This window comes from Rhinolophus sinicus, linkage group LG02 (genome assembly GCF_036562045.2).
Source record: "Rhinolophus sinicus isolate RSC01 linkage group LG02, ASM3656204v1, whole genome shotgun sequence".
Classification (NCBI taxonomy): Eukaryota; Metazoa; Chordata; class Mammalia; order Chiroptera; family Rhinolophidae; genus Rhinolophus; species Rhinolophus sinicus.
Window position 1 is genome coordinate 5,444,234 of NC_133752.1, and position 14,700 is coordinate 5,458,933.

The following is a 14,700-nucleotide window of genomic DNA, read 5'->3' on the forward strand; positions in this document are numbered from 1 at the left end:
TCAGCTGGAGGGTGGCAGAGGCTGCAGACTGCCAGGGGCGGCTCTGCCTTGATGCCCCAGCTTCAGTCTGGGCCTGGAGAAGCCCCAGGCTCCTGCTCCTGGCTGGGTGGGCTCTAGTGTCCTGCCAATGGCACTGTTGGGACTGGATAGTAAGGGCTTCTATATGCAGACAGCTTGAGTTGCATGTGATTACTTTCAAGTTGATAGTGCACAGGAGATGGCAGCTGGGGGCTGGAGATGAATGAGCTCAAACTCGCATGTCAAAAGTAATGGATCAGGCAGCACCATTAACATACATTTGAGGAGAGTTGGCATCTGGTTTTAATTGGAAACAAGGTTCGCAGTCTTATCTGGGCATGTCTGTCCCACTGAAGCCCTAAAGGTCTTTGAGCTGTGGCTGTTCGCAGGAAGTTGGCACATTTGTGTCCTATTAAGGGATCCTGAAAACTGGGGGATGCTGCCATCACGGCAGCACTGGAAACCCACGGGAAAAGGTTAATTCCAAGAGGTGGAATCAAGATGAGCAATGTTCAATGGTGTTCTTTGTAACATCCAAAGTTTGGAAATGGCACGTGCTTGATTGTACCCAGAGCTGATGTTGGATGTTAGTTTGTGTATTACAGTACTTCAGTATTGGTTCACAAAAAGCTTATTTCCACCCTCTGGGCTGTCTCCTTGAACTACCCCACCGTCTACTACCAAATACTTTGAGTATCATCCTTGACCATGAAGAAATTAAGCCAACATATCAGGATATTCAGTTATGTGGATTGTCACCTCATAGGATTATATTAGGTAGGATAACTATTAGATGACAAAAGATTATGTACACAGGCCGGCCTGGGGGCTCAGGCGGTTGGAGCTCTGTGCTCCTAACATGGAAAGCTGCTGGTTCGATTCCCACATGGGCCAGTGGGCTCTCAACCACAAGGTTGCCGGTTCAACTCCTCGAATCCCACAAAGGATAGTGGGCTCTGCCCTCTGCAACTAAGATTGAACACGGCACCTTGAGCTGAGCTGCCACTGAGCTCCCGGATGGCTCAGTTGGTTGGAGCGCAAGCTCTCAACCACACGGTTGCCTCTTTGACTCCCTCAAGGGATGGTGGGCTGCGCCCCCTGCAACTAGCAACAGAAACTGCACCTGGAGCTGAGCTGCGCCCTCCACAACTAAGATTGAGGGGACAACAACTTGACTTAGAAAAAATCTTGGAAGTACACACTGTTCCCCAATAAAGTCCTGTTCCCCTTCCCCAATAAAAAAAATTAAAAAATTAAAAAAATAAATAAAGTTTGAAATCCAAAAAACAAAAACAAAAAAGATTATGTGCATACCCATTGCGGGCATGACTTGTACGGGCATGACCTGTACATTGACGGGATAGACACATGGAAAATATCGTGGATCCAACCCCTTTCCCAAGTGACTCAGGATCTCGGAGTGTTGAAGCATTCTGGAAATCCAGCCTGGCTTCTATTGTTCTAAAATTGAGTGCATGGTAGGAAAGAAGCATAATCTTACCAAGACAGTTGTATGGGAAGCAAATTTCCGTGAAGACTGAGCAGTAGCTCACGGGCCAGGTGCCACGCCAAGGAGCTGGAGCTGCCATGGAGATGGGGGACATGTTTGCCTCACTTTGTAAGAAGGTCGGGTTATGTCCTGCAACTCAAATTGAAACTTGAAGGAAGTGTGGTGTGTGTGATGGCATAGAAGTATTTGTGTCCAGAAATGTTGCGTCCTGCACAACACAAGCAGTGGGGAAAGCGAGGGAGGCGGCAAGGGCTAAATTCTATTATAGAAATAAAGAGACCAGAGACACTGAATGCAGAGAAACCACAGAGGACCAAGGGACTCACAGCCTCAAGGGACTGGAGCCCCGAGTCGGGTCGTCGTGGGTATTTATTGTTTTTTCACAATAGGCATCACATGATTCTGGGCAGGGTCTGCAAGACTCTCACACCACTGATACAATTAGCATGTTCCCAATATCCAATCATATTGTCCCAAAGCAGCCTGTGCATGCAGTCCCCACATGATCAAGGTGCGGTGTGTACAACCCCTGGGGGAGTAGGTTTCTCAGAGCAATTACCTCATGAGCTAAGCGGGAAGCGAGATAAGTTCGCTCAGTTAACGTTCCTTAGCACAATAGGGTGCGGACATCAGAAGCATGCGTCAGCAGCTTCCAGAAAGCATTGGAGGAGGGGCATCCCTCCTAGTTTCACATTAGCTCATGGGGGTCCCTGGGGTCCCGTCTGGCTTAAGTCGTCCCTCCCTTGAGGAAACTTACTCGTCTTTGACCGCAGACCCAGCATACTGGGACCAAGAGAGGAAACCTATAAGACTCAACCCCTAAGAGGGACAACCCCGCAACCCTCTTTCCTTGAGGAAAGGATGGTAGGGACAGACGGTTAGGGTGCTGTGTGACAACACAGAAATAAACTTTGGGCTGAGACGTGGCAGCTATGTCAGCTAGCTCAGCGGGCGAGCACTCCTGGGCCATGTAGGTCTCCTGTCAGAGGCCGCACTTCCCTTCCTGGGGAGGTTGTTGCTGACGTACTTTTGCTTTTTTCTGAATCAAAAGTTGGTGGGCGTGGGGCGTTGTCATCCCACTCACTGTCTATAGCTTTAATCTCTTCTTCCTCACTCTTCACTCTCCCGTGGGTTCCATTGCTTTACACTCCAGCCTGGCTTAGTCACAAGTGCCCAGATCTTAGGTTGTGGCAGCTTGTGTCCTCCTAGTTTGGCAAAGTGACAAACTTATGATTTCCAGCCTGTCTTGCTCCCCAGCTCAACCATCAAATCCTGATGCCAGCAGAGCTGTAGACATTCCAACATCTTTTTCTCATTTCAGTTTTTCTGATTTTCTGACCCCGGCTTCTGCCTTGAATAGGCCGTTGGTGGCCAGCTGAACTGCCCAGAAGAGGGGCCAGTCCGCAGCTGTGGCCATGTGCTTCCCTTTCTTGCTGCAGCGTGCAATGCATAATTCCTCAAATGCTAAGGCCAGTTGGCACTCTAGGGGTGCCTGCCCCGTGCTCATGTGGCAGCCCACATGTCTCCAACACACACCACCCCTCCTCACATAGATTGGATGGCCAAACCGGGATGTCCCCTGCAGAGGCCTATCCCAAGGCCCATTTAGTCTTCTCTCTGGCTTGCCAAATGTTCATACACACAGACCCAGGGAAAGGTCCCGGGACCGAAAATCTGCCTCTGTAGGGAGAAGGCGGAGAAAGACGAGAATGAGACAGGCCAGTCCAGTCTGGTAATTAACAGAGTTTAAGGGAAACTTACATACGAGCTACATCGTGGGTGGCTGCAAGGTGACATGAAGCCCAGCACCGCTTGGCAGGCATCAAAGAAGTACATAGAGTAAAAGGGACTCATCATCGGTACCAGTACGTGAGTGGTACGAGGCACAGGAAATGGCATGCTGGCCAGGTCAGGAGAACAGCCTGTTCCAGGAACCAGCACTTAGTGGGAGGCCGGGGAGGGGGTGCTGATTTGTCAGAGTGAACACTGATTCCGATCAGACGCTAAGCGGGCAGATGTAGTAAGCAATCTCCATTCTAGCCCGTGTCCGCTGCACTCACGTTATGGAACAGCCTCTTCTCTACAAGTCCGTCCTGTCTTGCATTGTCCTTACTTGATACAAACACTGGGGTTTAGAATGCACAGCAGACTCTCTAGCCCCCTCAAGCTGGACAGAAAGAACTGTCTTGAACCCTACTGTCAGGCAGGGACTCAGCTCTTGGTCCCTGCACAAGAATGCAGGACATGGTGAGGCCAAAAAGGAACTCCAATGCAGCCACAGATAGGGGAGTCGTACCACTATATTCTCGCTGGTGGCTGTTTGAGACACGAAAGCAAACATCTACCAGTACCCAACGAGGGGTTTTCCTGCACCCCAGCCTCCCTGGTGGCCCGGCAAGATACAGGGAGTAGGATCCATACGATCCACAATGTAATCCGCTTGCTAACGGCACTTGCTAGCGTAGCCATGGCAGTTATATACAAAACAATAGTGGCTAATGGCTACCTGGTTACAGCTGACGGCCATCTACACCTGAGCCAGCAACTTTACACTAGAGGTCAAGAGCCTGGAACGTGCTGTCTGGGACTCCGTCCCCACACTCCACTGCTCCAGGGTCTCACCTCACATTCCATGCAACCAGTGTCCTTCGTGAGGGGCCTTGTGCAAGGAACCCAGCCCACGAGAAAAAAGTTTTAGTTCAGCTTAAATAATGTCCCAGGGGGGTGTCCCCCGATGTCTACTTACATAGCTGTTGCCACCTGGAGTGGTGAATTTTCCGCGGCAACCTGGGGCTGAACTAACGGGCAGTTGCATGCCGATCTGACAAGATGACTGATTCACCACATCAGTAAAAGTGTGGGCCCAATCCACTATCGTATTGCTCCATAGGCATGTACGGATGGAAAGAAACAGGAGTCATAGGAACCAACAGTGGCAAATCCCTTCCATTTGAGAGGTTACATGCTAGCTTTTTGTCCTGGGAAAGGAGAGTCGCTGTTACCAGCACCTTTCCCGGTTTGTGGTAGCAGATTTTATGGCAGTGCTTGGGGTCCCTTGTGTAGTTTCAACATGTAGCAACCCCCTCAACCTGGACAGAAAGAACAGGGGACCCCATAATAGGCCATAATGAGAGCACATAGGTTCCCCGCAAAATCGTCCCTGCGTCACGACCTCTGTATACCACAGTCATTTGCGGTGGCCACTCGGCCACAACCCCTGGCGTCACTTGCAAATCATGACTCAAACCAGCCCCCCATGGGGCTATCAGACCCAACCACCGACAGTGGGGGCTTTTGACCTGCCAGGGCCAAGTCCATTGCTGCCGTTCCCCTGCTTTCAAGAATGTGGGTGCTGGCAACAAAATATTTCCATTTCTGTCATAGCTTGGCTTTAACAGTCTCATTTGTGGTAACATATAACTGAACGGCAGTGGCCATTCGATGTAGCGGAGCTTCTACTGGTGCAGGCCCTCCCTTTCATGGTCTGTCACTCAGGACTCTCAGGACGTCCCACAGATGAGAGGCCCAGTCATGCATCGTGGGAGGGTGTTTTGACACCCGGAGGCCTTGCTTCAAAAGGCCATTTTAGCGTTCAATCATGCCAGCTGCTTGTGCATTGTACGGAGTATGAAACAACCATTGCACGTCCATCCTGGCAGACCAGCACTGCACTTCTTGCCCCGTAAAATGGGTACCCCTGTCACTTTCAATGATTTGGGGGTGCCCATAGAGGGCGCACAGCCGTGTAAGAGCGACCACTGTATGCCGCTGATCTGCAGCCAGACACGGCCAAGCAAACATCAACCCCGAGGCAGTGTCCACTGCTGTGAACGCATACATCGCATTGCGGGCCTTAGGCAGGGGTCCAACGTAATCCCCTTCCAGTGAGTGAGGGGCTCCCTCCCTCGCAAAATCTGTGTCTCCCAGGGGAGCTTCTGCCGTTGGGGGCTGTCCTGGGCACAGACGGCACAGTTATAGCAGGCATCTACTATCTCCTGCCATTTCAAAGGCAGACCCCAGCGTCTGCTCACCTGCCACATGGTTCGGCTTCCAGCGTGCTGCAATTTCCTATGCAGCCAATGGGCCACATTAGTGGGAGGAGCCTGTTCTAACCGTCAGACCCCTGCTAGGGCATCTACTTTATCATTACCTGGGGACACTAAGAGAGAGTGACCTGTGACATGCATTAGGGTCACTACCTTTCTCTGCCCTAGGTCCCAGAGGTCCTGCCACATGGCTTGACCCCTCAGTGGACAGTGTCCTACCAACCAGTTTTGGTGTTTCCACTTAGGGAGCCACAATGTTAGGCCCCGGAACACCGCCCAGCTGTCGGTACAAATAACTAGGGGCCCTGGCTCGTGGCTGATTATCATCCACACAGCCCATAGCTCAGCCCACTGGCTACTCTGGCCCGTCCCATTGTCAAACCAAATGGTGTCTGTTTTGGGCGCACACCAATAGCCGTCCAAACGGCTGCAGCCCCTCAGCTAGAACCATCGGTAAACCAGGCATCCTCAGGTACTGGGGGCTGTCCTCTGTAGGGCAAGGGCTCCAAGTCCTCCCCTCTAGGCAGATTGCTTGGCTCAGCCTGGCCTACAAGCTCCACAGGCCCCAGGACCTGTTGTAGCTCTGTGCTCAAAGGGCTTGAACTAAGGGTGCTACGTTGCTCCAAGTAGACACCCCACTTGGCGAGGGTGGTGGTCTGTGCCACCCCCGTTTCGGGTCCCTGGGTTCACGTACGGACCCACCCCTGGACAGGATAGGTTGTTCGAACCAACACCCGTGCCCTTCCTGTGATGGCTTCTGTGGCCACTAGGGCTGCATACACAGCAGCCAACTCTTTCTCTATTAGAGAGTAGCAGACCTCTGCTCCGTTCCATAATTGGGACCAAAATCCCACTGGCAACCGGAGATGCTCCTGTCGTTGCCAGAGGCCCCAACCGTACCCCTCTTGGGTTACGTGAACATCAAGTTCAAACGGCAGCCAGGATCTACTACTTGCAGAGCCTGTGGCTGCTGCACTGCCCATTTTGTGGCAACAAAACTTGCTCTATAGCCTCTGTCCAATCCCATGAGGCCCCCTTCTTCACCATGGAATACAAGGGCCTTGCTATTTGTGCTAAATGGGGTGCAAACGCCCGCCAATACCCAGCAGATCCAAATACGTCTGCAGTTGGGACACCTTGGTCGGCCAGGGAAAGGCTTGTATTTTATCAGTAACCACCTCAGGTATGACCTTTGTCTTACTTGATCACACAACACCCCAAAACTTGACAGATAAGCCAGGGCCTTGGACCTTTTCCTCATTCACCGCCCAGCCATGTGACTTCAGGTGGTGGAGAAGAGAGGGAGCTGCTTGCTCTAAATCAGAAAGAGAATCAAATGTTAGTAAAACATCAACTAGTGAAACAGGACCACAGAGGACGGGCGATCCCATTGTGCCAAGTCCTGGGCCACAAGCCCGTGGCAGATAGTGGGGCTGTGCAAGTATCCTTGCGGAAGGACTTGAAAAGTCCACTGCCGCCCGTCCCAGGTGAAATCAAACTGCTCTTGACACTCGGGTGCAATGTCAATGGAGAAAAAAGCATTGGCCAAGCCCACTACATAGTGATATGTCCCCAGGCGGACAGTCAGACGATCCATCAAATCGTGAATTGAAGGCACTGCAGTGTGCAAGGGTGGCGTCACCTTATTTAACTCCCCACAGTCCATAGTCATTCGCCAGGTCCCATCTCGCTTCTTGACCGGCCATACTGGGGAGTTAAAGGGCCTGTAGTAGAATGGAAAGAAAAGAATAAATGAATGAACCAATCAGAAACAGTCTCACAGACACAGAGGAAAAACTGAGGGTTGCTAGATGGGGGTCGGGGATAAGGGAGAAGGTGAGGGGATTAGAAGCACAATCAGTAACCACAAGATTGCCACAGGGTACAAAAGTCAATTTGGGGAATGTAATCAATAATGTTGTAAAGATTTTGTAGGGTATCTGATGGACACATGTCTCATTAGGGAGACCACCTCAGGGATGATGTAGATGCCTGATCACTGCACTGTACACCTGAAGCTTAACAATAATGTCAACTACAACTTTCTCTCTCTCTCGCCATATATATATATATATATAGAGAGAGAGAGAGAGAATGTGTGTGTGTGTGTGTGTGTGTGTGTGTGTATGTACATACACACAAAAAAAGTGGAGTACAGCATTAGGAATAGAGACAGTGGAAATGTAATGGCTGTGTGTGATGTCAGAGGGGTAGTGGATGGTGGAGGGGGATTGTCACTGTGTGAGGGATATAAATGATAAATGTCTAACTATTACATTGTTTTGTACACATGAAACTAATATTAAAAAGTTAAAAAAAAAGACAAAGATTGAATGGAATTTAAAAATCCAACCAAATGCTGTTATGAGAGACACAGTTAAAATTTAAGAAATAAGAAGCATGAAAATAAAAGCACAGAAAAATATATGCCAGACAAATTTTGAGCAAAAGAATATTAGTGCAGTGATTGGTATGTTGGTCACAGATAAAATATATCAAAAAGCAATAAGCATTACTATAGGTAAAGATATTCACTGAATAATAAAAATGTTCAATTCATCAGAAAGACAGAACAATTATAAATATGTATATACTTAATGTGGCCCAAAAGTATTTAGAGAAAAAAATTGACAGAAGTTCAAAGAGAAATGGACAAATCCACAATCATAGTAAATGGTATAATTTAACATACTTCCCTCAGTAATTGGTAAAATGGGCAAAAAAAAAAAGTCAATAAGGATGTAGATTTGGAAAACACAATTGCCTAACTTGATTTAATGTAACGTATGCTTAAATAGTCTGTATTTTTTAAATAGAAAAGAGCTAGAGCTATAATATGGGAGGAAATATTTACTACACATAAATTAATAAAGAATTACCATATTATTTAAAGAACTTCTACAAAAATTTCTTTAGAGAAAGATAATACAATAGAAAAAGATAGGCCAAAGCCTTGAAGAATTGCCTTACAAAAGTGGTCTTTGCAATGGTGTCTTCACAGAAGCAATTCTAATATCTGCTATGGGCATTGCTTCTGTTGACAGACTCCAATCCAGGTTCTCTGGCCTCCCTGAAGATTCTATGAATCTAATGTTCTCTAATAAATTCCTTTTGTGCTTAAACTGGAAAAAAAAACCAAACCAAAACAAAAAACTGTGCATTGGCCTCACAATATGTGCCTTCTCCAATTCCAATACTGTACAACCAATCTCCTCCTGTCCTTCTGGCAGGCGGTACTGTCACACTGTAGCCACGCACCAGGGCTGTGGCAACACTCGAGGAGGGTGGTGAGCATGCCCGCGTGTCACCGCTTTCACCACCCGGATCCGGAGACGGAACTCTCCTACTGATGTCTGTAAGCTGAGGCCATGTATCACGTCCACCCCTAGAATATACTCTGGAACGGGGGAGACATAAACCTTGTAGGTACGAGGAGGGAGCCTTCCTATACCCAGTGGTAAGGAAACGGCTTTCACAGTCACAGTTTTTCCCCCGTAGCCATCAATGCAGACTGCTGGTCCGGGGAACAGTTCTGGGTTCCCATAAACAAGACTGCAGTCGGCACCAGTGTCAACTAGGGCCAAAACCCTCTGCACATTAGAAGGGGACCAATGTATGGACGGTCCCACGTGGGGCCTCCGGTCCCTGCTCGTCCCCTCTGACCAGGTACCTTGGCCCCACCCTTAATCAAGCTGCAAGGAGTTGGCCTCAAGCGGCTGCATGAAGTCCTGGAGGGACACGGGTCGCGCTTTGCCAGACTCCTCCTTTATGTTTCTCCGGAATTGTTGTTCCGGACGCAACTGTTTCCAAAGTTCCAACAAGAGTGCATTGGGTTGTTGGTCTATTTTTTCCTGATCAGACCCCACTGCCACGAGATCATGTCACACCTGCGTGTGTGTTACTCTGAGGACCGTGACCTCACCCCTTTACTTTTGACTTGGGCTTCCAGGTCTTCTTGGACCTCCTGTCTTAACTTCCCTTGCCACCGGCTTTCCCCATATCCCATGGTGGCCACGGCGGTGGTAACTTCACGGATCCGCTGCCCCACATAGGGAGTAAGAATGGCAACCAGGGATCCAAAAGCACTCGCAGGTGCAGTATCCAAAACCAGATCTCTCATGCTGGCAGTAAAAAGCTCGTCATCCGGCCCCCGCATATTAGGGTTGAACAGAGCATGTCTCATACCCATTTCATGGATGATTCGCGTAAGTTCCGTGTATGACTGCCATTGACTCACAGTGTCTGGCAGCTTGCCAGCCTGTCCCCATACTGTGCATACCGCAGCCGTGAGCCACGCCATTAGAGAATGGTTGCCCTGGTCATGGGCCAACCTATGGCAATTCTGCAACCTTTGTCGCAGGGACGGATGCACTGTCACGAAGGCTAGCTTTTCCATCTCGCCTGGGGATCAGAGAATACTGTCTGCCCCCACACCCCATAAAGGTAGTAGCCAAGCTGGGAGGGGCTCTCCAGGGCACTGTCAGCACCGCCTCCCCAGCTCCTGCAACTCAGTGGGAGTGTAAGGGGGTGTAGGTTGTGAACTCAGTCACAGCTGGGTTACCGGGCAGCCATGCCCCAGGGGCCCGAAGGCTGCTCATGCTTCACCTTCTGCTGCACGACGGGCTGGGGCGTAGGGGTGGGGAGCTACATTGCTTCCACTGTGTCGGCCGCCTCTGCCTCAGTCTCCTCCATGGAGCTCCTCTAACTGGCAGACCCGAGCTTCCAGCACCACCCCCGGGGGCTGCAGGTCCCCCGCACCTGAGCTGCTTCAGTAAGCGCTTCCTGTGTGTTACGATGCAACGCAGTGAGGAACATCCAGCCCACACGGCTGGCTGCACTTTTCTCCTTCTCGCAACTGCTCAGTTAAAACCTGCAGGGCCCTTTCTATGCTGGCCAGAGAGCCATCCATGTCCTCCCACCTCTCCACAGGGCTCCCACTCCTGAGACCAGTGGCTACCAGGTACCACACACTGTGTGTGGGCCACCTGTCCTCCTGCCCAGAGTCAGACATCACTCTTACCTGGCCGGAATCTTGCTTGCTGCACCAGGTGTCCAAGTGGTTGGTGGCCCTGGTGTAAGATGTCCACAACTCGAGCAGCCATGGCAGCAGACCACCAAAAGGCAGGCGACGCTTGCTATGGGCAAGAGGATGCTATGCCATCCGCAGGCTTCAGAGAACCACCAATTTACCGAGGGGTCATATTTTTCCCAGGCAGATCACATTTCCTGTTCCCTGTGCTGGTTGAAACCCTGCTCACTATGACAAGTGTAATGCAGGGTTTCTGGTCCCGCTCTCGGTGGGTAGACACAGAATGTGGTGAGGCTGAAAAGGAACACCAACGGAGCCATGGATAGCCATACCACTATATTCTCTATGGGGGCTGTTCGAGACACAAAAGCAAACATCCGCTAGTACCCCAATGAGGGGTCTTCCTGCACCCCAGTCTCGCTGGCAGCTGTGAGAGACACAGAAAGTAGGACCAACACAATCCACAATTTGCAATCTGCGCTTGCTAGCATAGCCACAGCAGTTATATACAAAACAATAGTGGCTAATGGCCAATTGGTTACAGCTGATGGCCATCTACTACCCGAGCTAGCACCTTTCCATGTGAGGTCGAGAGCCTGGAAACTGCTCTCTGGGACTCCGTCCCAACACCTACTGTCAGGCAGGGAGTCACACAGAGTCTCTGGTCCTGCTCCCCACATAAGAACGCAGGATATGGTGAGGCCAAAAAAGAACACCCACGGAGCCATAGATGGGGGAGTCATACCACAATATTCTCGCTGGCGGCATCCGCCTTTCTGCAATCCGCTCTTGCTAGCTCAGCCACCATCTTCTTGGTAGCCCCCCATTTTTTTGCTAGCGTAGCCACAGCAGTTATATTAGTGGCCAATGGCTCACTGGTTACAGCTGACGGCCAACTAGCCACAGTTGATGGCCATTTACTACCTGAGTGAGCACCTTTCCATGTGAGGCTGAGAGCCTAGAAACTGCACTCCTGGCTCTGTCCCCACACTTACTTAATATTGAAGATGACTCGGAGTCCCAAAGTTACTTCTCCTAAAACTATATCTGGGTAGCGAATCAAGTAGTTCCCTCTGTGCCTGGCTCCTTAATGACGATAATGAACTCAGTTGTGCTTAGTGTCAGGGGGGTTGGCTGAGCTAATAGTGCTGGGATAGCACATAAGAAACTTGAGTGTCGAGAAATTAACTCCAGGCTTAAGGGGGTATCTTGGCTGTAAAAAGACTTATTTTTATTCCCATGGGCCATCAAATCCCTGACATGACCAAAATTACTCTGAAATGAAGCAGGGTTCTGCCACATCCTCGCTCATGACTGCTGTTAGGCCGTGTTAGGGACAGCTCAGGTGTGGTGTTGGAGTGGTACTGCCCCGACAAGGATTTTGTCATGCGGACGTGGGTGGGTTATTTGGGGAGGGGGGCTGAAGGAGGGTAATCTATAATAGAAATCTGAGTGAGTTCATATGAGTGACAGCTGCTGCCTACCACTTGATTTCAGAATACTTTTTGGTGGAAATGGCTTTGGGGCTCTATTTTGCATTGGGAGTTACGGGAAAAAGCCCTTTCTTCCTCTCACGTAAGCTCACCTAGTCAGAGTTCCCTGCACTTGTTTTGGGGTGGAGTGTTGATGTTCAAGTCCAATCTTGTATCCCTGTGCCCTTGAGGTCTCTAGAAGGGCTGTGCATTCAAGGAACCCCTAATGAATGGAGATGGTTGGATCCGTTTTATAACGTGAAGCTCAATGGACAGAACTCAGCTCAGACTCCAGTCGTATATGGGACGTCTACCTCCTCACCCAGTCCCTTACTTCAAAGACGCAGTTGAAGCTGGAGGCCAGTATGCCTCCCTGGTGAGGCCACAGAGCTGCTGGTGTTCTATGCTCGTTCTGGGCCGGGGTGGGCTGCGTAAGCAGGAAGGCGGCTCTGTGCCCATGCTGGCTGAGGTTAGCACCTATGGTGGCTACAGCTGGCTTTCATCTGCATGTTGTGTGTGCTCTTGTAACAGCTGGAGTGTCCGGCATGGCTTTGGCTGGAGTCCTCAGGCATAAGGCTCTAGCTGGGCTTCAAAAAAGGGGTTTATCTTAATGCATTAAGGCACACTTGTTTGTACCCTCTGTCTAAGCAGACCTCGGGATTTGAGCAGTTTCTTTACTGGAGTCTGAAGAGACTCGAGAGGAGCCAGGGGAGTTAGGACTTAGCACCAGACCTTGTGGCCCAGAGAAGTGCCCGGCTGGCTCTCACGTACCGACCCCAGGACCATGACGTGTTTGCTGAGCCTTCTCTTGCTGGGGTCACTGTCCGTGGGAAAACTCAGGCTTGTCAAGATAGAAGAGGGCGTGGGATGAGAGCAGGAGTGCTCGGCCGTGTGGTGGTGGTTCAACATTTTACTCGAGGTCTGTTTGCCTGTCTATCGCTGTCCCCCCTCTAAATATGATTTGATGTCGGGCCTATTGAATTGCAAGTGCAATAAATAAGGAGGGGGGGGAGAGACAGTGAGAAACAACGAATGCGTTGCCTGTGGGCTCCTGGCTCCTCTCAGGTTGTCATGGTCCCAAGTGAAATCCTCAACCGAATGAAATGAAATATAAGAGTCTAATTAAACTCCAAGAACTGTAACAAGAACAGTCCCCCTGTACAAACAACAAAAGCCTCCACTGTGAGGGCTGCAGAGAAGGGCAGCTCGGCCTCTCACGCCCAGCATCACGGACGTTCCTTTGCCCCGCTTTTCCCCAGATGACATTCGCTGATGTAGGGCTTTTAGTTCAGCACAGCTACTCTGAGTTCTGTATCCGCTTTACTGGTCAGGGGCCCTCGTCTCTGGTCCATGACGGAGGAGCCTCAGATGTGACAGGTGTGTGGAGTGTGACCCTTGACATCACGAAGCCCAGGCAGAGCCTGCGTCCTCTGCCACTTCTGTGTGGCTGTACTGTCTCATTCTCGCTACTCCATTTCCCTTTTCTCCCTCTAATGGGGTGATGTCCGTGTCCCCCTTTCCTAGAAGATCAGGTCACTTGTGAAGATTAAGGTCTGAGGGTCACAGGATGCACAGGACCTCCCAGGCTGGGTGAGACCAGAATGTTAAGGTTGCACAGCCGGCTGTTGTGGCAGCCCAAGGCCACCAGGTGGTGCCAGAGGACTCCTCAGCCAGCGGCTGGGCCAGAAACGGGAAAGTCCTGGGCTCTCTGGGGATGCTGGAGAATGGGTTTTGAGGACTTTGGTGGAATCGATTCTGTGTCTGCCCATCTTTGCTCATGCGCTGTTTCCCTCAGAGCAGTCTTGATTCTGTGTGAACCATCTCACCCCATCTCCTATGCCAAGCTCACCTACCTCTTGAAACATCAGGGGATTCCATGCCTGGGGGAGACCTCATGATAAGCAGACACCTCCCTCTAAGGGCCAACACCTCCCTCCAAGGCCTTCCTCCCCTCCTCCCCCCAAGCTGGGGGTTGTGCACTAAAGCTGGTAAACTTGTTTCTTCACAAACTTCTGTTGCTCGTGAATATCATGCAATGTGACTCACGTGGCGTCAGTACACGTTTTTGCCTTGAATAAGAAATTTTTATTTGACATAAAACCAGAAACTTCCCTTGGGAACCCCAACTTTAAAATCTACCCCGATCAAGGCAGAAGTGAAATTCTCTCACACGATAATGGAGAGAATGCCAATAGGTAGGCTTCTGGGCAAATGCGAAAAGCCTAACATGACAAATCTCAGGCATTCCTGAGGCTGCAGTCACCAACTTTTAGTTTGATTCGAAGCCTTTGAACAGTCAAGGTATAGGGAAAAACTATAAAATTCTGACTTTAAGACTAATGCTTGGATAACCCACAGTGACCTGTAGTGATCCTAACAGTCTAAAGCGTTTACATACATAAAACACTGGTGTGGTGCTCAATGGCCCACGATTCCATTTCAGTTGCTAGGTTCACAGGACGATCTGTCAGTTTCTCTATCCAGAGTTCCCCTACTGCTGGGCTAAAGCTCAGCACGTGGTCCAATTTGCCAGTCGCTGGCTTCTGCTAGGAAGAGGGTTTCTGTTGACCTTAGAACCAGGAGCGAGAGCCACGTGTCCAGCTCAAGATGCCATAGGCCAGGCCT